The sequence below is a fragment of the Triturus cristatus genome, unplaced genomic scaffold (assembly GCF_964204655.1).
Source record: "Triturus cristatus unplaced genomic scaffold, aTriCri1.1 SCAFFOLD_147, whole genome shotgun sequence".
Lineage (NCBI taxonomy): Eukaryota > Metazoa > Chordata > Amphibia > Caudata > Salamandridae > Triturus > Triturus cristatus.
Window position 1 is genome coordinate 1373054 of NW_028187462.1, and position 27524 is coordinate 1400577.

General features: G+C 45.8%; 1 pseudogene across 1 annotated transcript in view; it reads right to left on the reverse strand.

Annotated features, from left to right (window-relative positions):
- LOC146771168 (uncharacterized) overlaps nucleotides 1–27524 on the reverse strand; it is an 821319-nt pseudogene that overhangs the window by 324003 nt on the left and 469792 nt on the right. Inside the window, exon 2 of the transcript XR_014975178.1 lies at nucleotides 21813–21895. The product of XR_014975178.1 is annotated as an uncharacterized LOC146771168 (transcript). The remainder of the gene's footprint in view (nucleotides 1–21812; nucleotides 21896–27524) is intronic.

The following is a 27524-nucleotide window of genomic DNA, read 5'->3' on the forward strand; positions in this document are numbered from 1 at the left end:
ATTATACTTACATCTATAAATGTATAGACAATGTCAAAGAGCATTAACGTGTGAGATGGACTATGGTGGCCTAGACAGGCATTCAGACGGTCACCAGGAGCCCAGCCTTTCAGAGACAATACAACATTTTCTGCGCTGGTACGTTGGATTTATTGAAAGAAAAATTCTCTGAATCTGTGACTCAAGACTTGGGAATTTATATTAAACATGAATCTTCGCACAAGCATAATAAGTATAAATACAGCTCATGTTTAGTAAAGATAAGAGATGACAAGCATTCACCTGCCAACATCCACATTACTCAGGGCCTGATTTCCATCCCACACCAATCTTCAAGGCCCAGAGTTCTGAACTTCCCTAGATTAATGGGAAAAGAAATGGTGGCTGTTCCATGATGCAGCAGGGTAATAGCCTGAGCAGAAGGTAAGCAGGTTTGAATAAAAATATCTATAGACGACATGAATAGTCATATGTGTCCGAATATAAAAGAATTGTCACGTTAAATCCATCTGTCATCATAAAAATTGCTTTTCATCTCCCTTTTGTAGCTCAGACGAGCTTTACTCACACATGGTGGTGGACCTAGAATGGACGTAGGTTGCGAGTTCTCGTTTTGTTAATTTACTAAAAACAAAATCTTGCCAACTTGCACCAGGAAATTGCGAAGCAATATTTATTTAAGACTGATTTTCTGTTTATCTTTAGATAAATCTGTTTTAAATACAGCCTTTACAAATACAGATTTTTTTTTTTAGAAAAATAAGATTCTGGGCCTTATATCTTCTGAGGCATGCCAGCTTTTACAGGAATTACCTCACTGCTCCATTGTACAAGATAAGACAAAAAAGTTACTTTCGTTTTTAAGACAAAAAAGTTACTTTCGTTTTTGAGCACTGGTTTTCTTCTGTATCTTGGCTGTCTTGAACAAAGTTATTCTGTTATTCTCTGGAAATTCATTTTCTTGTTGAGAGGCACATAAAGACGAGATATTTATGGAGAAGTGCACAGTCGACAAGATATATTTTGGTTACTTTACAACAAAGAAATGCTCATGAAACTAATACTAACAACTCTAAGAAGCGCAAACAGAACTATACTCTAAATAAAGGAAAAATCAAGAAAGATTAAAAAAAGTTTATTGGGTTAGAGGCAAGGACAAGGACTATAAAGAATGATTTTTAACCCTTTTAAGCCCTTTTCACTCAGGTCCACTTTAAAAAAAAAAAATTATTAAACTTTATTTATTGATCATCAACACACAGCAAATCAGTACAATCAAAGGTGCTCACTGTGTAATCATGCCGTCGATAAAAGAACTACACACAGTAATACAACATATAGTCTGTCGCGGCTCAATAACAGAAGAAGAACAATAGCAGCCAGGTGGATTAAAATTTGACGGGAATTACAATGCACAAGTTACCCCTCGCGTCCGATGCTTATCCAGTCGTGGTCTTGTATTAGGCAACATGGTCCCATCCAGTCTCAATTTCAGGGTGCGTAATCCCCAGGGGAGGCGGGATTCGCCTTGGAGGGGTGGTGTGCTATATATGAGGACACTAAGGTTTGTGGCCGGGACCATCTGCCCTATATCCGTAAGGGCTATGCCCGAGCCCGACAGAGATTCAGAAGCAGTTTGCAGGGCGTCTATATACGTCTTATAAGGACCCCAGATGTCTGTGGGACGAGAAGAACAAGGCAGTGTGCTGGAGTAGATTTCACTATTGGTGTTACAGTAGGCTAGGCTATTCAACCAACTCTGTAAGGTGGGGGTAGTCCTACGTCCCCAGTGAATAGTGATTTCTCGCTTGGCTAACAGCAAGCTAAGGGATGCAAATTTCCGAACAGTTTTGGGGAAGTTGACTGTATAACCCAGGAGTGCCACTTCCGGTGTGGGGACGAGGGAGAGTTTAGTCATGTTGCCTAATGTTTTGTGAACTTTCTCCCAGAATGATTGTATAGTGGGGCAGGTCCAAGTGAGGTGGGCGGAACCAGCGTGAGGAGAACCGCATTTCCGGCAAGTGTGTGGCCTGCTCGGATCTAGTCTATGAACCTTAGTAGGGGTAATGTAAATTCTGCGCAAAAACTTAAAATGTAGCAGTTTATGCCGACTGTTCATTGAGATGTCTTTCGTGACTTTACAGCATTTGGCTCATTGATCATCCGTGATGGGGCGGCCTAGGTCAGTCTCCCAATCCCTACGGATCTTATCATCTATGGCCGGGATCATCATGGAGCAAGCCTTATAGAGTTTGAATATAAGGTGCACTCCACTTTCACTTTCAATGATGAGCGAAAGGGGAGTAAACGAGTCCGGCTCCAAGGAGAACCCGGGGAGCGTTGCTCGTAAAGCAGAGTATAGCCGCCAAAGTACAAAGCTGTCCATGAACGTACCCTCCTGGAAACGGGCATCCTCTGTTGCTGAGAAGATGTGCCCGTCAGGAAACAGGTCTCCCAATGAAGAGATGGAGAACTTGGTCATTGTACGTTGCACCAGCTTTTTGTCTGAGATAGGAAGCCAGCGAGCGTTCGGGAGAGGAAGAGCTGAAGAGTATAGCACCGGGGTGCCTGTGTATCGTGTAAGCTTACTCCACGCCCAGCTGGTAGTTGAAACCGTTTGTATCTCGGTGGGGTCCCTAGGCACACCCCTAGGCAGGACCGTAGCCAACCGCTCAGGGAGAACAAAATCCGCCTCCGGGCGTAGAAATGGAATCCAGGCATCGGGGTGGTATCATGCATAGACGTAACTGCATTGAGCTATGAGATAATATAACCCCTCCGCCCCTTTCGTATGGTAAGGTTAGAACCTGCCAGCGGACTCGCGCCTGTTTGCCACCCCAGACCAGCCTCGTGAGATGCGATCAAAGTTTTTAAAAAGAAACTGTTCGGGAGGGGGATGGGGATATTATTAAAAAGGTATAAAAATTTGGGGAGAACAACCATTTTAATGATGGCCACTCTGTCAGCAATGGACATCGGGAGACGCATTTTCTCCACCTGGCTCTCAAGTGCACCGATGAAACAATGAAACTAAGAGGGGGCCAGTGTTAAACTTGTTGGTGTTTCTCTTGGAAATGACGAATTAAAGGGTCCATGGTGAGGATGAATAATAGTGGTTATAAAGGGCATCGCTTGCGAGTGCCACGCGAGAGAGAAAATGGTCGAGAGAGCGTGCCATTCAGACGGAGTCTCGCCGTAGGGCGGCTATAGAGCAGAGCCATGGTGGCCATGACACCGACCAGCATACCCATGCGGCGCATAATAGACATGAAGAAAAGCCATTCTAGTGTGTCAAAGGCCTTCTCAGTATCGAGAAGTATCGTGGCGGCAGGGACCTCGGGGTTAATCCTGTGAAGAACCGAGAACAATGTTCTAAGATTCAAAGAGATCGAATGATGAGGGACAAAGCCGGACTGCTCAGGGGAGATAATGAATTCCATGAGTTGCGATAAGCAGTTGGCAATAATTTTTGCGAGTACCTTGTAATCTAGATTGAGTAGAGACAAAGGCCGGTATGACCCACAGCGGGATGGGTCCTTGCCAGCTTTGGGGAGAAGAATGATAACCGCTTTTTGAAGCGTGGGGGGAAGTTTCTGTTTCTCGAGAGCCTCCACGTATACTTCAATCAGTTGTGGTGCCAATAGGTCCTTGAAGGCCTTGTAGAATTCCCTGGTGAAGCCGTCAAGCCCAGGGACAGAGGAGCCACGAAGAGCATCGATGGCGCCGAGGACCTCGGTCTCGGTAACTGGTTCCGCCAGGAAGTCCTGCATGTCATTTTCAAGATAAACTAGTGCAACCTCAGAGAGATAGGACTCCTGTGCAGTAGTGTCCCGGCCTTGTTTTAAGGGAAGTGTAATAGGTCAGGAATTCTTCGCGAATGTCCGCGGTGGAAGTAAGCAGTGTATTCGCGGAAGAGTGAATCTCGGTGATGTACGCTTTGCTGTAGGGGGGCCGAAGCATCTGAGCCAGTGCTCGACCTGGGCGATCACCCTCACTATATCGACGGGTGATTTGCTATTTGCCCAAGTATAGGATCTTGCAATCGGCTGTTTCTCTGTAGTCTGCTAGGAGGGCCAGGCGCCGACCCGTCAAGCTAGATACTGGGCTGTGTCTTGCCATGGTATCCAGGTCTGTGAGTTCCCCTTCCAACCACGCCAATGTGGTGAGGAGAGCCTTAAGGACACCCACGTGTTTGGAGATGTATACACCTCTTATATACGCCTTAAATCCCTCCCATAGAACCTCCCATGTGTCAACTGAGCCGGTATTGATAGTAAAATAATCTTCAATGGCCTCGCGGATCTCGGGGAGGAAAAGGTCGTCAAGGAGGGCGGGTCCAGGAAAGCGCCATTGCCTTTCAAACCCTTCTGGCCGTGGATTCTGAAGAAATAACTGGACCGGGGAATGGTCAGAGTAAGTCCTGGGGAGTGTCCTAAGCAGGTGATACCAGGAGGAGACACCAGGGGAGAGTAACCAATAATCAATTCTGGTCCAGATATCATGTTGACCCGAGTAATGTGTGAGGGAAGGGTTATGTCTGCGCCAGATGTCAATCAAAGAAAATTGGTCACACAGTTCAAGGAGTGCATGACGTGCCCGAGGTTTCGTGTCAGGGGAATTGGCAGTGCTATCGAGTTTGGTATTAAGAAGGAGGTTGAAGTCCCCACCCAATAGCAACAGATTGGGCTCTAGTTTGGAGAGTTGAGCATGCAAAGCGTGGGAAAATTCCGGGGAGTCAGTGTTGGGGGCATAAACACATAATAAAGTAACCTTGTGTCCCATCAACGCCCTGACTACCATAGTGTATCTGCCCTCGCTGTCATTGATGACCGTCTGGCAACTAGAGGGGACCCTCTTATGTATAAGAACAGCAGTTCCTCTCGCGTAATTACTGAAATTCGCAAAATATCTATGCGTACCCCAACCGGAAGCAAAGCGAGCAGGGTCCGATGTAGGCAAATGAGTTTCCTTTCGGAAGGCAATATCTACCTTGTGTCGAAGTAGATAGTGATCAGCTTGCCTCCTCTTCCGATTGTCATTGAGCCCTCGGACGTTCCAGGACATCAAGGACAGACTGGAGGGGCCATCAATCACACCCGGCTGAGCCATCTAAATGTTGTGTTATGCATGATGGAATCGAGCACCAATGTGGGAAGACCTACTGTGACAGTGAGCAACATGACGAATAATCAACAATTGCAATGTAGAAACAAACATCTCCCGCCCACCCCCCTCCCAACCTTACTACAATAAAGGCAAGGCAAACCCATAGTTGAAAACAATAAACATAGTACCAATTGACTTTACAGTGGATTAAAGTAACCTCAAACCGGTACATTAGAAACACCATTAACAAACCGAAGGTGTACACCAAGGGGGGTGGCAACGCCACGCCAATAGGCCAACTGCATGCAACATGTTAATCTGATACTCAGTAAAATCCCCATACAGTGTAGGTAAAGTAGGAAAAAGTCAATGCTGTGATGTTAACCAACTCTGGAGCCGAAGAAAAGTTCCATGCTCGCATCAGATCCGCTGTGCGAAGGAGAGGGCCCGCTCCCACCAACTGTCACCTGATTGTTATTGTGTTTATAGGAGCGACAGAAGCCCTGCACATCGTTGGGATTGTCGAAGATGCATGCCCGAACACCGATCTCCACCCTAAGCCTGGCAGGATACAGCATGCCGTATTTCAGTCCCAAGTTACTAAGGGTGGCCTTCACCCCATTATACTTACGCCGGGCCTCCTGTACCATGACGGTAAAGTCTGGATAGAAAGCAAGTTTGGAGCCCTGCCATGTGGTGTCCCCGCGTTCTCTGGCGAGGCGTAGCGTGGTGTCCCGATCACGGAAGTTCATAATGCGTGCAATGAGAGGGCGCGGAGAGCAGCCCGGGTTAGGCCGAGGCCCCATGGTGCGGTGGGCACGCTCTACCACAAAGCCGGGGGTAAAGGACTCCCTCCCAAACAGATCAGACAGTGGACTTTCGACAAAAAGGTCAAGTAGGCCAGTTGCGGTGGACTCTGAAACCCCCAGAATGCAGATGTTATTGCGCCGATTGCGCGCCCCAAGGTCTTCGTTTTTGATGGCCACCTCCTTCAGGATATGCGCTCCACCCTTTCCTGTCTTCTAACAGATTGAGCGGTGCCGTCTTCAATGTCGGAGATACAGGCCTCTGCCATGTCCAAGAGCCTGTCGTGGGTTTGGATCTTGGCTCCCAGTGCCTCCAGATTCTTGTCGAGGGCGTCAAACCGTCCGGCCAAGGCCCTGAAGCCCGACTTCATCTCCTGGAGTACCGCGGCCGAAGGGGTAGAGGAGGCATCGGCGTGATCCAAACTCTGGCTGCCCTCATCCATGGTGGAACTCTTGTCAGTGACCTCCTCACCCAGCTTCTCGAAAGGGAGAGACTTCTGCTTTGGATCCTTGTGGCCCATGCCGCAGCGCAGCAAGCCTGGTCAGGCCACTAAAGCGCGACCGCTGAATTGGACGTGGAGGGGGAGCGGCTCGGGCCCAGGGTGGAGACAGCCACGGAGCCCTGCAGCCGATATACTGGCCACTGAGTATAGCACATATAGCAGTCAATGTCCGCGCCGCATCAGGCAGACCACCTGTTTCACCAATCAAGGCTCTGGAATGCTGTGGGAGAGTGTTATGACCGCTGGTAATGTGGCACTCGGAGTGTGGGGGAAACCACTGCAGGCTGTTGTGTCAGGAAGCGCGAGGGCCGATACAGTGGTGCTGCAAATCCAATGAAAGGTGGAAGGCTAATGGGAGCTGTCATGAGCGAATGTACTCGGTGGAAGAGCGTCAGAAGCACACCAGGTGAGCAGTGCTCTAGGAAGCATGTAGACCCAATGCGCCGGCACGTCAGGCCTCACCCAGATACATTTCAATGGCGCAGGTGGGTAGCATTGATCGTGCCGCCAGGTGGCGGGCAGCAGCTGTGTGAGGCCGGTGCAGACCACGCTGTTGTGGGCTGTGGAGCTGCAGGGAGAAAGCGGGAGTAAAGCCAGGCACCGAGGGCAACAGGCAGCCTCCAACGCCCCCATCACGCTCCCATCAACGACCTTTTGGCCGCCTCCCGGGCTCACCCGCAAGGCCCTGTCCCTGCGGGGACTTAGGGACGAAGCGGGAGCACGAGCTATGACACATGGGTAGACGGGGTCGACCCAGCCACTAACGAGACGATCGGGTGCCAAGCAAGAAAAAAAGGGGGGGAGGAACGGAGGCCAAAGGTCCCCGTGGCAGGAGGGCAGCGACCACCGGCACTCCTCTCGCCCCCTCTCCACCACCGCTGATGAAGTAGGCCGCAGGCTCCTCAGGCGTCACTCCGCACACGCAGAACACCAGAGCGTCGCCATGGAAACACTCCAGAGGTCGGCACGCATATCATCTCGTGCAGCAGTACATCTGCAGTACAGCGGCATAGCGATCGTGGCAGTAGTCGCTCAGGATGTGGGGGATATCGCGCATAAGTTGGACCGGCCGGCGGAGCCATCTTGGTCAGCGGCTAGGCCACGCCCCCCCACTCAGGTCCACTTTTAAGGCAGAAGTCAGGCAGGACTCGTAAGAGTGCAGTGCAGTGGCCAGAGCAGCTGACTCTGGAGTGCGGGACTCGCGGTTCGATCCCCAGTGCCAGCGGCAGCTCAGCTCAGCAAAATGTGATCTGGGCGATAGCTCACTTAGGGGGTGATTATGATGGCGGGCGGACTTGGTCTACCCGCCATCGTAGCGGTGTTTTGGACCGCCCGCCAGACATGCAGCTGTCTCACCACTGCAATTAGGATGCTCCCGCCATACTGGGCTTTTAACATTGCGGGCGGTGCTGCTGGTTGCGGCACCGCACGCAATGCTAAAAGTGCGTGCACAGCATTTCCCTGCACTTGCAATTCCTGGCAACGGTCTCCCGGGTGAAGCGACTCAGAGCAGGGGGGCGGTCGTTTCGGTAACTTGGAATTCCCATCCTGTCCAGATTTGTCGGCTAGATTGTCTGTTGGCCTTCTGTAAGGCTATCAAAACCTTTCTATTTCCTACGGTCTAGCTCTAGCTCTCTACTGACACTGCTACAAGCGCCGGGATGCCTCTTCACTGAGGCAGCTGCGCGCTATACAAAATTACGTAACTTGCCTTCCACTTGCGTGGAAATGAGGGGGGATACCATGGGTACCCCCAACTGCAGCGACAGCTAGGCACCACCACCATATTTGTGGCCCTGCTCTGTCCGCCAGGCAATCGGTGCGATTGACTTTGGCGGTGAAGCGGCAGACTGACTTTGCGTCCGCCGCGTTACCCACCCCCATCCTAATTTGGCGGTGGGTAAATCGCTATGTGAAGCCGGTAGGCGGTGGTGGTCCTTCCGCCATCATAATGACCCCCTTAGTCTCCCCGATAGCTCCCAGCGCCTTGAAACCTTAAGGGGTGATATGTTCGCGCTTTACAAATAGGAAGCACAGGAATTAAAGAAAGCCATGCACCTTCCTTTAGCTGTATAAACACATTTTCATAAATTAAATAAACATCAACTACTTACTAAATATTTTTCAGGAATTTTGTAGCAAATGCACAAATTGATTGAGGGATTGTAACCACTTTTACAGTACACATTGAAAACAGAACTGTCGCTTAAAACTTGAATATTGGGCAATATTGCAAAAGGGCTACAGAAGTCCCAAAAACTAGCTAATCGGCGGGTCCAGCAGTCATTAGGTGAAGCCATAAGCTCTATGGAGAACTCCGCCAAGTACCACATCAACACATCCTCTCCTGTTAGCAAACACTATAAACCTGCAGTCATCAGTGGCAGAATTGGGAAACGGCCCAGCAATGATTGATAACTAAAGGGCATTTTATTTCCGTAACAGCAGGTTGTTTTGTTCTCTGCTTGGAACAGCAGTTGTGGATGCTGGGAGGCAATGTAGGCATATAAAGTGGCTTCAGCTGAAGAGCTGCATGACTTGTGGTTGGAGATTGTTGGGGTAGACTATTGTAAATGGGTAGACTCTGCTTACTTTGATGAGGAGTATCTGGTGCTCGTTCTGTGTTTGTGCTCTCTTTCTACTTGCTGAGAAGTGGGTTATTGGTAGGGGTAAGTATGCACCTACCACTAGTAATAAGGCTATCAACACGGTATAGGGTCCAGTAAAGGTCTCAGTAAATTAGCCCCTTCCTCAACACTTGGTGGCTGCCACGAATAGTTAGGCCTAACTTAGGAGACAGGAGTGTAAAGCATTTAAAAACACCAATACATCAAATAAGTAAGACACAACACAATAAAAATCCCACACCAATTTATAAAAATTGGAAATATTTTTAATCCAATCCAATGTAGGGAACCGGAGACATGAATTTTTTAAGATTAACCACTTTATAGTGCTTAAAAAAATATAGCGATACTCTGGGACATCTGTTCATGCTTGACCGGGACAAAGTCAAAGTATGACTGCAATGGAGCCCAGGATACACTAAGCAGGAGACCCTGGTCAACATTTTACCTTCACACATAGAAACTTTTCTGGAGCTTTTTCTTCTGATGTCGTTCGACCCTCCACAGCAGGCTGGATTCGTAGAGGGTTCCCCAGCTTAACTTTGCACAAGGCCCTGGTCAAATCCTGGAGGTCTGGAGCTCCTGAGCTTTCAGCAGGATGAACGTGAAATCCTGGGCGGGTCGCGGCTGAAGGTAGTTGGCTTGACTCTCGAGGTCGGGTCAGTCACCTCATGGAGTTCTCCAAACTTGAAGAGGTGCTTCCTGAAGGTCTCCTTGTAGGTTCAAAGTGTCCAAATCACCAATTCAAAGGTCTGGAATCTACTAGATGGTTTCTGGGATGTCTGGACTACAATTCCCACAAAGCCTTGGCAAATCCTTAAAAGTCCATTGAACTCACTCACGGTTGGCGACTCTTACTGGAGATGATGCAGGTGGCCTCTGCTAACCTGTAGCTGCAGGGAGTCCACTCCTTAATCATTATTGAGACAAAGTACCAAATTGTGCAGCAGGTGCAGTCATTCAGAGTGCAGGCCTTTGGGTGCAAATTCAGTCTCAAGCAGGGCAGTCCTTCTTTTTCTTGTAGTTTCAGGCAGCAGCTCTGAGAGACTATGCAGCTCTCAGATATTTATTCAGTGCTCTGTGGCGACAAGCAGAGGACACCTCTGTCCAATGAAATGCTGGCTGTCACCCAAAAGCATGAAAGCTTCCTCCAAAGTGTGGCATCTTCTTGTCCCACAAAGCACTGCACTTCCAAAATCCACAATGGCTGATTTCTTTCCAGAGGAGTAAGAGCTAGCTCAACCAACCCAGTGTGTGGTTCATTTCTATTAGCTCTCCTCCCTGTGACCTCTGCAAATTCCTGCATGGGCAGTTTTTCCCTCACCAGGGCATATAAAACATCTTTTATAAGGCCCCTACTTATGGTTACATGACCCTCCACCCCCCGGGACACCTATGGGAGACCCGGGGGTACCTAACATGTAATAATAAGGTAGATTATCACTTTATATTGCCCACACTCCCAAAGTCGAGTTTGCACACAGTTTTACTTTTGAAGACAGTCTGCAAGGCCAGGCTGCCTTTAAAATGACAGCACACTTGCAAGCGCAGAAAATCTGCTGGCCTCTAAACCTCCAGGCCCTATTACCTACTAAGAACTTATAAGTAGTTTAAACCCATTAGCCCTATTACATACTAGGGACTTATAGGGTCTGTTAATATCAATTGTGTAAATTTACTTTTAAAGACAGGCTGCAAGGCAGAACTGCCTTTAAAAGGACAGCAAGCACACATCAGCGCACACATGCAATGCATTAATAGAAATCTGCTGGGCCTCTAAACCTCTCTGCCCCTTATATACTAGGGACTTATAGGTAGATTGCACCCCCTGGCCCTATTATCTACTAGGGACTTATAGTGTCTGTCATTACCAATTGTACGCGTACCATATTATATGTACGTTTTTACACATAGCACTGGCCCTAGGCCTGGTTAACAGAGCCCAGTGACCAGTCAGAGTCAGTTACCACCAGTATCATTCAGAAATAAATGGGGGTGAACTGGGCAAAAGGATGACTTTCTAACACCACTGCTCTTATGCTGCCTATCAAGACTTTGTTCATCCAGCTGTTACAAATCTGTATTATCTTACAGTAGATTTTTAAGAATAAGGCCTATCTACTACCACCTGTTTCTATCATGCCTGTGACTGCCTGCTTTCTCAAAGAATTTCATTGTCACAAAGTACCCCTTAAGAAAAAAACACAAGACCAAATATAATACTGTTAGACCTGTCAGCCTTAGGGTGGGCGTACACCAAACCTTTTCCCTTCCGCCTCCATTTTTTCTGATTTTGTTTTTGCTTGCCTTAGAGCTCTGTGGACTTTACCACTGCTAACCATTGCTAAAGTGCATATGCTCACTCCTTAAAACATGGTAACATTGGCGTATCCCCAATTGTCATATTTCATTTACCTATGAGTCCCTAGTAAAGAGGAACTACATTTACCCAGTGCCTGTAAATTAAAAACTACTAGTAGGCCTGCAGCACATATTGTGCCACCCACTTAAGTAGCCCTTTAAACATGTCTCAGGTCTGCCATTGCAGCCTGTGCATGCAGTTATAAACTGCCATTTTAACCTGGCAAAATAAACCTTTTGCCAGGTCAAAATCTTTTTAATACATGTAAATCATCTCTAGGGTAGGCCCTAAACATCCCACAGGGCAGGGTACTATTTATTTAAAAAGTAGGACATGCAATCTAACGTTTTATATGTTCTGGAAGTGAAAAACTCATAAATCCGTTTTCACTACTGCAAGGTCTGCTTCAACCATAGGATAACATTGGAGTTACCTTATTACATTTAATAAGCTGTAACTTCAAAATTAGAACAGGTAAACAGTTCATGTTTGGTGTCTTTGTAATTATAATGGTGACGTCAGATTTAGGTACAATTTTGAAAATGCCACTTTTCAGAAAGTTGGCATTTTCTTGCCTGCAGCATCTTTCTGGGTCACATGACTGCGTGTTACAGACAGTTGGGGTTTGGTTATACCTCCGAGACAGCCACACACAATAGAGAGCTCAGGTGTGCCTGGATGGGTCATCATTAGCAGGATGGTAGGGCAGAACTGGGAAAAGCCCTACATACACATAAATAGGCTGTGGCCTGCCTCCACAGAAGGCGCTATAACCAGAAACAGTGGTTCCTGTGAAAAGTGTAAGCAATAAACAATATTAATATGCACAATGGCAATCAATATGGGTAAGGAGGATATCCAAATGAGACGTAAGACCATATTAAACGTGATACTAGTAAATTCAGAATGTTTGTATACATAAATCAACACAGTTATTTTCAAGATAAGTGCATAGTGTCCCCAAGTGAACATGGAACATACAAAACAGTGTGGGACATTTTGTGACAGATTAATGGTTTCCATAGTGACAAAGTCGACCATCAAATTAGTACATTATAAACACAGCCTTCTAATATGATATTAGAGACTGGTGAATGGTTCGCTTTAAGTATTGTCAATGACATTTCGAACCCGTTAACAGTAGGGGTTCTCTTCAGTACCTAGCAATGCAGGGACATCTGTAAGATGATGATAAAATAGAATAAATCAGATGGGGCCAAACACAGCCAAAGGGCTGTAATTATATGCTAATGAGCGATAAAACAGTACCTGAAAGAGGAATATGCTGTCCAAGTGACAGTAGTGCACCCCAAGGAAGTGAAGGTATAGGAAGGGTACTCACGTGGGACGACTTTAACTCACATGAATTGAAGAAAAAGGCAGATAAGGTGACTAAGGATCTAAAACATTTTACCAAAGAGAAAGCCTATCCATACTTGAGGGAAGACTTCCACACCGCAGTAGCCACACAAAACAAGCAGAAAACTTGGTGAAGATTTAGAAGGAATCAGCCAATAACTTTCTCAGAATCCTCAGGGGGGTCCGTCAATTCAGATGTACAACCAGGACCCAGCCGCATGGACACCCATCCAGGTCAGTCTTTTTTAGAGAAAGGTAAAGGCAAAGCATGGTATCAGTACCCGGGAGAACGCCAGGCCCGGAGGTAACACTACCAATGGGGTCCACAACCATACTAGACACCCACGTACAGAATACAGAAGTAATACCCATCTTCAATTTGCCACCCGAGCTGCTTACTTTTGAAAAGATGATACTAAGTGGTTTAGACAATCTTAAGTCATGCAAATACTTCATACCGTATAAAATCACTCTACAGGAAAATAGAACGTCACAAGACCTTAAAAATGATAAGGCAATAATTCTGAAACCAGCAGACAAGGGAGGCGGGATTGTGATTCAAGATCGCAAAGATTATGATGTAGAAGTCTAGAATCAAATCAGTGAGGAGAGACATTACAAGAAATTGCCGTCCAATCCCCTACCAGATATAAAGAAAGAGATCCTTAAGATTACCATAGAGGGTAAGGAACAAGGTTTTATCAACAAAAAGGAATTAGAGTTCCTAAACACGGAAAATCCCCGCACCCCTATCTTATATACTTTGCCTAAAATTCACAAAGCACTACGGATCCACCAGGGCGAATGATCCTCTCCGGGTGTGGATCGACTCTTGAACCAATTGGCAGGTATTTTGATTTTTTTATCAAAGATTATGTCCCAGTACAGAAAACCTATGTCTGGGATAGTATGTTCATGACCAATTTAATTGATTATATGCCCCACAATATTGAGACAGATTGGCTTGCTACTTTAGATATTTCTTCCTTATACACGAATATAAAGCAAGAAGAAAGCATTTTAATAGTTTAGAAACTATTAGAGACACGATCGAAGCCAGTACAGGTGCCCATCAGCTTCATCATCTCCCTACTCAGGAGTGCCTTACAGTACAATTATTTCATATCTGAAGGTAGTTACTATCAGCAATGCTTGGGCACTTCAATGGGAGCTGTTTTTGCACCAAATCTAGCGAATATTTACATGGAGCACATTGAACAGACATATGCCCTGTCCACATTAAATGGCTACCATTCCAACATAAGTAGTTGGAAACAGTATATTGATGATATTTTTCTAATATGGTCAGGAGCAGAAAGGGATTTTCATGACTTCGTGATATACCTTAACAATGTACAGAAACATCTAACATCCACATCCACAATACGCGTCGGAAATACTTTATCTTGATTTAGCCAGCAAACATGAAGATGGCTCATTATACACCCGCCTCCATAGGAAGCCCACTGAGAGAAATACTCTTCTTGCAAAGAAGAGTCACCATCCGTGTGCCTTTAGAGATGGTTTGCCCTTTGGCCAATTGTTGCGTCTTCGCAGAAATTGCTCCCACAAGGAGGACTACATGAAAGAAAAGAAGCCCAGATATTGAAAACCAAACTATTAGCTAGAGGCTATCCTAACAGAGTAGTTAAAAACTCCCTCAAACTGGCTTGGTTTAGCCCCAAAGAGGACTTACTTACCATCAAAGAAAAAATGCCTTTGGACAGATTCATCTGTGTAACTATATTTGGCATTCACACGAATAAGATTCATAATTTGATCACAAAAAATTGGAATTTGATCAAAAACATAGATCCTGGAATAGAGACTCCTAAGTTTGCAAATAAACGAGGCAAAAGTGTAAAAGATCACTTAGTACATTCTTCCACACAAGCCAGCACAAGGCTAAAGATACGAACACTTGAGTCAGTCTGGGGCCTACCTGAGCTTAAAGGTCATTTCAAATGTGGCAATTGTGTTGCATGTACATTTACATCATATACAGATACCTTTGAACATGCCAATGTAAGACAAGTCCTAAACCTTTTTTCCAATTGTAACTCTAGAAATGTTGTGTACTCTATATGGTGCCCATGTAGTCTACCATACATTGGACAAACGTCACAACCCATCAAAGCACACATTGGTCAGCACAGAAGCAGAATAAGATGTTCGGTACAAAGTGCCCACTTGGTATCTCATTATATGGAAAAGAATCACACAGCGGATGAAATAAAATGGCAGGTCATTGATAAAGCAACTGTCCCAGAAAGAGGAGGGGACCCATCACAGATATTGCAAAGATTGGGATGTCAGTGGATAGAAAGGACTAATTCTATCATTGAAGGACTGAATACAGCAGAAGAATGGCGTCGCTTTGTGACCACTCTTTCTAACTGAATAATTCCACTTTGTGAAACTATGCTCACATGTAAACTGCATATAGTTACATGCCTCACTTTGTAATACTTTCACCTGCTTGCATTGTGTTGTAAATGATTCTTAATCTTGATTGTTATTGATAAAAAATCAGGACTATCCCTCTGCTATGTACATTATTATCAGCATGAGTTATTCCTTATTGTGACCTTCCCATGTAACCACTGATGTGCTCCGTGCCCAACACCTAGGACATCCTGCAATGAAAGTCTGTAACATCCCACCATGAACATGCTATTTTGTGGTCGTATATATGGGCACCATACTGGCTATACCTATTGGTCCCATGGAACACCCATGATTTTTCTTTTTTCTTGTCATCAATATTGTTTGTATAGTTACCCTGGCAATTCCTTAATGAATTACCGCTGGTTCAGGTAGAACCACCTGTTTGCAGACAACATATTCCAATAATGCTACCCACTTATGTGGCCCTGGCTTACGACCTCCCTGTCACATCAACCTTAACATTGAGGCCTCTTTAACATTGTGAAGACATCACTCAATACCGGGTTAATTTTCTTGACCGATAATAGAGATGGAAAACATCCTCCATTTTTTATTTTTCTTCATCTGTTAATTTCTCTACTTAATACCACAATTAGTTCATTGCCATTCACATGCTCTTTATTATTCTTAATGGTTACGGCATGTAATTAAATCGCATCATCTCCGCGATTGATGCAGGCAACTCTGTGATCGCAGATTAGAAGATAGGATGCGACCGGCAGCAATCGCTAGTACGGTCTGCCGTTTTTAGGTCGAGGACGTCCGGTCTGCCGAAAGGCAGAACCGGAAGTCGGAGATTTAATGACTTGGAGAAGAGGGGCTTGAACCCGCCCCTCTTCTCCCCTGTTCTCCATTGGCTGGCCTCTTGAATGCTGGCCAGCCATTGGAGAAGAGGTCAGTCATTCAAATCAGGCCCCGTCCTTTTCGGATCGGGGGGCGTGTTTTTTGCAAGAAGTCTCAAGGAGGAGACAACAGCAAAACACGCCCCCGAATCCGAAAAGGACGCTGCGTTTCTCCGAGGCATTTCTGCTCTGCCTCGGAGAAAGGCGGTGGTGTCTTCTGGTGCCCTCGGCTTGTCTAATGAAATCCGCCGAGTGGGAGATGGTGTTGTAACTTAATGTATACAGCGCTTACTAATCTGACGAGGCCTTTGTGTTTGTGAAAGATTCTGGAAGGGCTCACTACTTTACCACGAATCGGTGCAAATTTTACGTAAGTGCTTGCATTGGCCATTCTGGCTTCTTTCTGTTGTGTTCGGGTACTTTCTTCGCGTTTTCCGCCTTTTCGATATTATGTTTAAAATAGAGGACATTGTTATTTGACCCCATATTACCAACCTTGGCCTAGAAAATCGATGGTTCGCCACCATCAATAAAAGCGCAGCAATGTTGTTGTGTTTTTTGTATGGTGCTGCAAGCCGCCAGGCGGGTTCAGTAATTTAGCTACAGCACTTAGTGGTGTTTAACAAACAGACCGTCAGGTTGGTTTTGAATGGTGGAGGAATAGAAGACAGATCGGTCATTTAAAATAAGCCAAAGTAACAATGAAGGTTCTTGAAAGTGTCGTTTACTGCTATCGAACTTTAAAATTTGCCAAATACTCTTTACCTTGTACATTTATAAAGTATTTACACAGCCAGTGGAATTAAGCAGAAATGGACGACGAAATTCTGCGGCAAGAAAAAGCAAATTATGTGGCATACAATGGCGCCACTATTTCGCAATTTTTTCGCTGTCAAGGGACAAGATTCACCTGCCATGTTAACGCATGAATGGAGCAACTAACGATGCGTTGCTATGTTTTTAGTCACTTTTGATCTACTTGAAATTAAACTCGATGTTATTTTTTGTTGTGATCTGCAAATTATGCTGCGGATGGTGGTAACCCCTCTAATTGTGCAGAAAATGTTGCAGCTGTAGAGTAGATCAGGTCCATGTCTCTGAGAGCAGATAGCACAGTCTTATTTCTTGGACACCATCGTGGGAGCCGGTTGGCAACAAGCCGCCTATGCCCCCTACAGCTGAGGCTGTCATAAGCACATGTACGGCTGTAGGTACATCACAAAAAAGTTTGCCTAAACAAGCTGTCCCTGAATATCAGCGAAAACTTAAAGGATTATTTGACACTATTTTACAGGACTGCTTGTATCTGAAGATAGGCAGGCGTGGGACTTTATCTGCAAACCAAGCAAGGTTCAGGCTGAATGACTGGCTCGGGCTTGGCCCTAGTCCCATGGGCACTTGCGAGTCACAATAGAGCTACTTTTGCCCCCTCCCTATTGCAATATTAAAGGATAAAAAGAAAGTTTTAACCACTTGACGGTTGATGGTTCAAAATCTAAAAAGGTGTGTATTTGCTGTGTGAGCTGCAGTTCACAAGCGTCTCGTTGAAGACCTGTGGGGACTGAGAGCCGGTCCTGTTGCTTTGATAATCAGTGTAAATGCTGTCATTGAGGCGGTGACCCTCTTCACTTTTCGTGCAGTGAAGGGAGAGGCGTGCCATTAACTTAAAAATAGCCTCCTCCCTTCTCTTACATTGAGGAAGAAAGTAGTTTTGACATTTTTATACGTGTTTTGAAGCGAATATTAATTGAACACACGTGTGCAAGGACCTTTCTGCCAGTCGACTGACTTGTCTTCCTCCCAGCCTCAAGAAGGAACGCTGCGCTCTGACCCAGGGTCCTTTCAACATTAGGTTTATTGTAACTAGGTGCGATGCTAAGAGTTCATTTCAATGCAATCCAATCCTTTATTCGATTTTTAAAAGAAAAGAAGATCTTAAAACTTCACATAAAAAATACATAATTTATATATATAAAAAACGACAGATCTTTACTGAATACAAGGAAAAAGAGGTAACGGTGTAATATAGTGAGATAGCCATGTTTGCTGCTTACACAACCACATCCTCCAACAGTAAACTCAGTGAGTCCGCCAGGTAACAAAATATGATAATGTACCTTGTACGAATAATAAAACAATGTATTAGAGTACAAAAATAAAAAAAGTGCTGTTTTCCCTTTTAGCCTTGAAAAAAGTCTCTCAGATTCATTGTCCAAAAGATCAGTATATAAAATCAACATACAATATTAACAAAAAGAGTCATGAACAAAAGTGCCCACTTTCATGGGGCATGTGTAGAACGTAGACGTATCACTCGTTGTATAAACATTGCAATCGAGTAACATAACCTCTCAGTAGATGACTTCTGCAAAACCTCAATTACAATCCTGCACTGCCTTAAATCTGCCTGCCTCAAACGTGGTAAAATATAAGCAGACCTCAGTGTTGAATAAAATTTGCAGAAGAGGATAAAGTGCAAGGTGCTTTGTGCAGACAGTCCATCGCCGGGACAAACCGGAAGATTCACAGAGAATGTACCCTGACTCACGTAAGCGACAAGAAAGTGAACAACCCTGTTAGGACACAGTCTTATTAGCAATAAGCATTTACAATGCAATGGTCTCGGCATTGGTAAAGTTAGAGCTATTGGCATTGCTCATGACATTATTTTTGTTTATGTTTTTGTTTTTAAAACATTTAAGGAAACGTCATTGTCATGAGCACTGCCAATAGCTCTAACTTTAACAATGCCGAGACCGTTGCATTGTAAATGCTTGTTCCTGGTCTTTTGGCAGGCAAGCACACCTTTTATACTCCACCGCAGCGAGTGCTGGCCCCTCGTCAATACACAAGAGGAGACGGACTCGCGTGGTTCTCTTTTCCTAACACGTAGCGGCTGCACGCGTCTGTGGTTTCATCCTGCGGTCATCATTGCTGCAAAAATGGTAAGAGCGGAGTTAGAGCGCTCAACCCTGATTATTTTTAGCCCATGTTTGTTGACACTGCATCCTTGGCTACATCAGTAATTCTTTATTTTTGCAGAAACACGTTAAATCCACACGCACTGTCGTGTTTACTCATGCGTAACTAATTATCGACCACACGGATTGTCGTGTTTTTATGGAAACAGATGCTGGTTACTGTACATAGCACATACCAAGACTGTCCTTCCCCTCACTGGGGTAAGTCCCTTTTTACCCACGTTTTTTACCATCAGAATTCACTTCTCTTCCATAGTAGTTTAATATGAGGTCTCATTGCCCCCTCTTTCTCATTTTGTCAGTTCCCGGCTGGGTCCCACGTGAGTACCCTTCCTATACCTTCACTTCTTTGGGGTGCACTACTGTCACTTGGACAGCATATTGCTCTTTCAGGTACTAGTTTTATCGCTCATCAGCATATAATTACATCCCTTTGGCTGTGTTTGGCCCCACCCTGATTTATTCTATTGTATCATCATCTTACAGATGTCCCCACATTGAGAGGTCCTTAAGAGACCCCCTACTGTTGACGGGGTCGAAACGTCGTCGACAATACTTAAAGCGAACCATTCACCAGTCTCTATTATCAAATTAGAAGGCTGTGTTCATTATGTACTAATTTGATGGTCGACTTTGTCACTATGGAAACCATTTCTCTATGTCACAAAATGTCACACACTGTTTTGTAGGTTCCATGTTAACGTGGGGACACTATGCACTTATCTTGAATATAACTGTGATGATTTATGTATATAAACATTCTGAATTTACAATCAAGTTGTATATGCTCTTACCTATCGTTTGGACATCCTCCTTACCCCTGTTTATTGCCATTGTGCATATCAATATTGTTTATTGCTTACATTTTTCCACAGGGATCACTGTTTCTGGTTATAGATTATGTACCCTGGTTCCATGTGAGTAGGGTGTCCCTTGTTTTCCTTTACTCCACAGAAAGGGCTGCACACCTCCTGTAGTTAGTCTTCAGCCACGGCAGTGGAGGCAGGAAACCTATGCACTGCTTAGGGAAACCTCTAGAAATGTCTCCCACTTCAAAGGAGGCTCCTGATATAAATATTGGACCACAGACACCAACTCTTCAGGACACTTCTGGACCTGTGGGGACTCTGACAGGAAGAAAGACTGCTGTGCTGCTGAAAGGACTGCCATTCTGCTTGACTGCTGCCCTGCATGACTATTGCCTTGCTGGAATGCTGCCTTGCTGGATTGTTGCCCACCTGCCTGAGTCACATGGATTGAACCTGTACCCAGGACACCCAGAGTGACTCCAAAACGAGCCTGCTGGCCTCCTGTTCGGAGCCACAGGACCATAACAGGCTTCCACCACCTGAACCAGCACCCAGATACAGCTGGAGCTAGCTCCTGACCCACAAGTGATGCCCTTCAGGTCCTGGAACCTTGGTGTGGGCTTAGTACAGCTGAATTGCCGTTATTGGGCTCTTCGTGACTGTGCACGGTCCTGATGGAGCCAAAATCTTGTTGCTCGCACAGCCCACCAACGTGAAGTTCTGTCAAACTGACCTTTCGCAGTACAGCACCAACTACTCATGGGGAACATCATCGCGAAGCTCTGGCTCAACCCCCCCGATGACAACAGGGTCTTCACGCTACAATGACTACCATCCGGGACACCAGGCCTGCTCTTCATGCTACAAGGTCAACGGTCCATTACACTTTCTTGCTCCTCGCAGTCCCCTCACCACAAACGGGACTCTTTGCGCTAATGTGGGAAGGTAACTTTTCAGCGGGACTAACATGATCATTGTATCCGACCCATGCTCCATCCTGGTGAGCCTGAACTTGTGACTTTCTCACGGTTTCGTACGACCAGATAGCTGTAAGTGGCGATTTGGGATTTTATGCGCTATTTTCACTTAAATCCTTAAAATTGCATATCTCCAGTTCTACTGATAGGATCTTTGTTGTTTAGGTGGCAAAATATTTATTCAATCTTGCTCTATTTTTCTAAAATGGTGTGGGATGGTGTTGTGTTTTCACTTTATTACTGTTTGAAGTGCTGCATATATACTTTACGCATTGCCTCTAAGTTAATCCTGACAGCTCTTTGTGAAAGCTACCAGAGGGTTGAGCACAGGTTATTTTGGGGTTTTCTCGTGCCTCACCCTGACAAGGATTGTGGATGCTGATTGAGTAGGTTTTTACCCCCCTCAACCAGTAACCCAATTTAGTAAAAATACAGAGAATGTTTGCTTCAACAAATGTAATTTTTAGGCTGTTAAAAAACCATAACATAAATAAATCCAAATGCAAAACATACAAAATATATGAAAGTTTAGATTTAGGCTTTGATGAAGAATTAAGATTAGGTTCTGTGCTCGGTTAGGTTCTATGCTGGAGAAAAGGTTCTGAGTTAGATGTACGTTTACGTCATAGATCTAATAGATACCAGCTTCTCCCACTAGGGTTCACCTTGTTTTACCAGTCAACTTCCCAATCCAATAGACAACTTCTGCCCTTGGTGGAGTTTACCTTCCTCTTGTAGGCAATGCCACTTCTCAAAAGATCAAACATCATACACCTCCAGACGTACATTTCTTTTTTGCCGATGACATCCATACTTTGAAAACCACCCCAATAGCGAGCTCATTGTTTGATCATGATCTCAGATCAACATTATATCACACTTACATTTCTGCAGACGAGCTGCAGTTGAATTACATTCAATTATCTGTGATTCCATCTTGTACCATATCCCCAACCATTCTCTAACACACACAAGAAAAACAAAAGAATCACCTTTGCTTCAAGGTATTAAGATCCATTTCTTTACAGTGGATGTCCATGGCAAGGTTTGCATTCTTCATCTTAGCCTGCGAGATCTGAAAAATAGATGGTTTGTGTATTTATATGATTGAAATCTAGACTAACTCACTCTTTGCTAATGCAAAATTGGAGTTCTGAAGCCTAAAACATGACAACACACATCACAGTGAAGATGAGAGAATGGATTCTGGTAAAGCATTCTAAGCATCCTATTCAAAGAAACTTAAAACATCTTCCCCCAAGGTGAGTGACTTGCACAGTAATCAACATATCATTTGTGGAGCACAAGGCTTGTTGTGTGTTTTATGGTGAATGTTTGTCATTGCAAAATACACTTTTGTTAGTGCTATTTAAAGTAATATAGGAGAACCAACATATCACAACACATCAACTGGATTGCCTCCAGGCAACTCCTGCAAGATTAAAGTATGGCTTCTGTGTATTATTTTAAGATGAATTTTCTACAGCTTATTATCTAAAGCAATCTACATGTTTTCTACAGCTTCTCTATTCACTATATTCAAAAGCCTATTTATGCTTTAAGATAATTAGTTTCTTCCATATGTGCTGGCCATTTGCAAGGTGTGCTCAGGAAACAGGAATAAAAGGCCGCATTTAGAGACTGATGAATGTATGACATTCACCAAAAATGCCTTGTCCGCCAACTTAACTGTTTCCTCACCTTGTTTAGAAACAGAGGAACCATAGGGTTGGTAGAGTGTCAGCTGGCTTCACCCTGGTGGTGAATCTGCCACTGGGCCACCAGGTCACCTTTGCGACCAGCCTTCTATGTTCTCAGTCCAGTCTTTCCCTACTAAAGAATATTTTAAGTACTATTGCATGCTGCTTTGTTTGTTTGTCTGTTGAGGCCATTCTAAAACGTTTACTTGTTCTTGAGGGTATTGAAAGCAGCATTCACTGAAACATTGCCAATGCCACTGGCAGCCCGAATGGAAAGAATACAAGAATACAAGTAGTTAGCAATACTTGCCATGATGATGTGTATCTATAGTGACCTTCTAAATGCAGATAGATTTAAGTATACATGGAGGATAGGAGCACATTGGACAACAACTCTGCCCACCCTCTGGGACCAACAAATCCAAAATGTTTGATAGTGAATGTGTGTCTACCTATATAAAGTGCTTTAAGTCATATAAATCAATGCACATGTGAACCACTCTTTGCTCGCTGTTATGATGACACACAATCATTCAACCAGTTCAAATATTCCTATGATACCACCCTTGTGGCAGGGGTCTTGGCCAAATATCCCTGGCACTGAGGGTTGAAATGTCTTAACAGTTCTAGTAGCTGATTTGTATATGAATCTGGGGTTTACAATTGCCTTGTCTGTTGACTATTGGGTCTTCTGCCATTTTCTTGTACCCATCATATTAGGTCTTCTCCAGACGCAGCTATAGCTGTACAGTTAGCCTCATGTACTCAATAAAAAATCATAAATAAAAAAATACATACACATAGGGGATTTGGGTAAGCCTTCATCCACTGGTCTGTTCTTAAGTCATTCACATTTTGCTTCTGCCGATCACAGCATACAGCACAGGGCAATTGATCAGTTCATTTCAGCCATAGGCTCTCTTGCACTGTGAGCGACAGTATTTTTCAATATCACATGTACAACTTCTCCTAAAAAGAAGTGCTCCTCAGTGCCAGGGATGTTAGGCCAATACTTAACACTACCAATGCTTTTTTCTTTCCATTCTTTATTCTTTGATTTATTTTAGCGCTGAAGAAAAACCATGTCTTAGGGTTACCGTTATTCAAAGCCAATGATGCCTTTTTCTTGCGTCAATAAGAATTTTGTATTGTGAATTAAAATATAAAAGGGTTTTCAAACCTGTTCTAATTATACCTGGCTGCTAGGGCGTACCAATTAATATGTTATATATATTTTTTAATGTAATATTTTTATTGCACATACTTGACTGAAACTTTTAGGATGGCATATTTTTCCTTTTATCCTCCCCTTTACTCTCGTATCATATGCTTCCTATGGTTTTGCCATTATTTGTTTTCGAATTCCTCCATTTAAGAGAAGCGCTTATTGGCAGGGACAGCGTAGAGATTTTGGGGGCCCTCGGCCAAACTATTTTGGGGGCCCCTTTTACAAACAGCTCTGAATTTATGATCCAATTTCAATTCTTTCATGCCCTCTCTGTCCAGGTCATTGAGAGCGCACAGGCACACTCGTCCAAATTCGAAAGGTGTTTACATCTAATATTCAGGGATAGTGATGTGTGTTTTCAATATTGTAACACAAGAGCAGCTCACTAATATTGCTTCAAATAATCTCTGTGAGGGGGCGCAAGAGGGCCCTTGACAAGATGGCTGTGCCTTAGTGCAGCTCGGTCCGGCTGGTTGCAAATTCGCCAATTAACTGCCCTAAATACACTGCATCTTCGCACTAAGACCCAAGAACCATAACGGCAGAGCATCGGGGACCGGTGTGGTATATTTTGCAGCCTCTCTGCGCCTCGGGTGCGAGGATTTGCGGAGGCCCGGGTGAACTCGCTGTTTGTGCACAAGATGGCGGCTGCCGGATCGCGGTAGTACACTGTTGGTCTCAACTGCTGTCCGAGTCTCTTAGGGAGACGTAGAACGATACCCTGCAAGCGCATTGATACCCTGTGCTGCCTAGACCCCGCTGGTGTCCTTTCCGGTGATCTGCCTGGCTGTTGAACGCCCGGCGCTGGGAGCGCGGCTGAGGGGGCCCCCGGACGGAGCTGCGGCGCAAGATGGTGAGCAAACCTGACCTACGGTGCTGGACCTGGGCCTGTATAGCAGCGGAGGCCGGTCGCGTAGCCCGGCTGGTTGCGGTGAGGGGAGGTGCGGCCGCAGCGTGGCCTGCAGCTGCGGCGGCGGGTGCGGGCTGGGCTGTGTGCTGTGGCCTGCGAGCTGTGGGCGGTGGGTGCGCGCATGGCAGCCGCGGCCCGAGTGTTGTGACAGCCCGTCAAGACACTGTACACTGACCTGAGCGGGGGCTCCCGGTTGGGGGAGGCGGCGATACCCCACTGCGTTTTCCATAACGTTGCAGCTTGCATGCTGCTGGTGTGAGAGATGAGCCTTGGTGCTTTCAGTATTAGTCTTCACGCGCAGTAGCCTAGTCTGCGCTATATGTGCTGAGGCCTACCAGCGCGGGATTCGCCATCTCACTGAAGGCCGCCGCCTACCCAGCACTGCCATCCAGCTGTGCCGACCCCCTGACTGGTGGCTCTGTTCTATTGCATGTCCTTGTGATCACCCACGTGGCTTATGGGCCTCTGAGGGTGTGTTTCATTGTCGCCTCTACCCTTCATAATTGTATGTGGAAGTGCCATGGTCATTGGTGTGTGCTTGTTACACCAAGCTATGGGGGGGTCAGGTGCGGCTGTTTGGATTCTTCACGCCTGGTGGAGCGGGCGTGAGCAGAGTGGACCCCAATCTCCTCCGCACTGGACTGCCCTCTTCTAACCCACCGATACCTGCTACTGGTGATCTACTACGTGATAAGTGGTTTCCTTTCCTTTGCATGGCAAGCCTGCACGTGTACATGAACTAGGGGCCCATAGCGCATTTCTCCACAGATTGCTCAGAACAACGCCTGTTAGTGACATTTGACTTTGACCTCAGCCTGCAGAGTTGTCGTGAGTGTTGTGGGTCAGTCCGGCTGTTATCTCCTGGGACTTGCACTCGATTGTGGTCTGGGGGCCTTTGTCCAGGTATAGAAGTGGTGTCATTTGCGGCACGTCCTGCTCTTCCACGTTGTGTGGGTACTCCCATCACTGTATTCTCAATATGGGCAGAACGGATAAATCACAGACTCGCCTCACGTTTGAGGCCCACAAATCTGACAAGATCCAGCAAAAGGTGGCCTCGGACTCGGGAGCGGATCCCCCTGGGGAGGGCAAGTCTACATTGGAAGCCACTCTCCAGGCCATGCAGCGCAGCCTCCAAGCTATAGAAGGGACAATGGCTGCCTTGAATCATAGATTGGACCACATGTCCACACAGCTTGAAAAACAGAATACGAGGGTGGGGGAGGTGGAGCAGCGAGTTTGGGCCACCGAGGATGGACTTAGTGAAGTCTCTAGTAAAACACTCAACATGGAAAAGGTCCTTGAGTTAATCCAGGCAAAGAACGAGGACTTAGAGGCCCGGTCCCGCAGAAATATTGTCAGAATAACGGGCCTTCCGGAGTCCACCAACACCGGGAAAATGGAGACCTATGTGGAAACATTACTCAGGGATATCTTTGGCTCTGAAAACCTGTCCTCGATGTTTGTTGTTGCGAGGGCCCACCGCTCGCTAGCGGTGAGGCCGGTCCCAGGCGCTCCACCCCGCCCCATAATATCCTGGCTTCTGAATTATCGGGACCGGGACGCCATTTTACGCCTGGCTCACGAGAAGGGCAATATAGATCACCATGGGAACACTTTGTCTTTTTTCCTGGACTCACTGTAGCTGTCCAGGCTGCCCGCAGGGAGTTTGGGGCAGTCAAGGAATTTCTACAGTCTGAAGGTGTCCCTTATGCTATGCTCTACCCTGCTCGTTTGCGAATTGGACAAGAGGGCAACTGTAAGATCTTTACCACTCCGAAAGCAGGGATGGAGCATGTGAAGAAACTGGAGAAAAAACTTCGAGAATCATCGGTTGCATCTGATGATGAATATCAGTAGACTCCCGGGGGTAGTGCACTGTTACCTAATCTGTTTCCACTACGGTTCACTTTTTGTCAGTCATAGTACTGTCTTGGGTATTTGCTGCCAATGTCCTGTGGGGCTTGGCTCTGTTTTACATGGCTATTTTCTTGTGCGATTTGTAGTTAATGGCTCAGCATTCTATCGTATGTTTCTTAAACCTGATCAGCCACCTCCTGCTCTGCAGGAGGCTAGTAGCACTCTGGTGTACCCCACATGCTGCGACTTGTTTGTTATCCCTTTTTGGGGCCCTTCGTTCAGGGGAGGGATGGCTTTGGCACGTTGGGGGTGCTGAAGTGGGTTGGGGGTTTTGATGGAGGGAGGGGTTGGGAAGGGCAGCACTGGTTTGTCGTACAGTCTATCTACTCCCATGGCCTGTTTTCTAAATTGTACCTCCTATATTTGCTTCAAGATGATTTTGCCTTTCCCTGGGTGGTGATATAAGGTTCCTCACTTGGAACGTGCATGGCTTAAATAGTCCCAAGAAAATACGCTCTGTCTTGGCACATCTGGATAGACCGGACGTAAAGGTGGCGTTCTTGCAAGAAACGCATCTTACGCAACACTCTGAAAAAAATGTCGGCGCCCGTTGGGCTGGGCTGAGGGTGGCTTCTTCTTACTCTTCCTATGCTAGGGGGGTGATGATTCTGGTTAAAAGAGGGGTACCATTCACTGTACTTACCACAGAAACGGATACACAGGCCAGGTTCGAGCTGATCCACGGTAAGCTAGGTGGAGTGGAAGTCCTTATGGTGAATGTCTATGGCCCAAATGTCGACGACTGTTCCTTTTTGCAGAGGTCTGGTGACGCATATCGACCTTTCCTCCTGCAGAACTGATCTGGGGGGGTGATTTCAATACCTGCTTTGACATGGAGCTGGACAGTCTGGGTAGTGGGGCAGCACGACATAGACAGTCAACCGATGCTTTGCTAGGTCTACTGGGTGCAGGAGCAAATCATGACATTTGTCGCCTGCGGCACCCG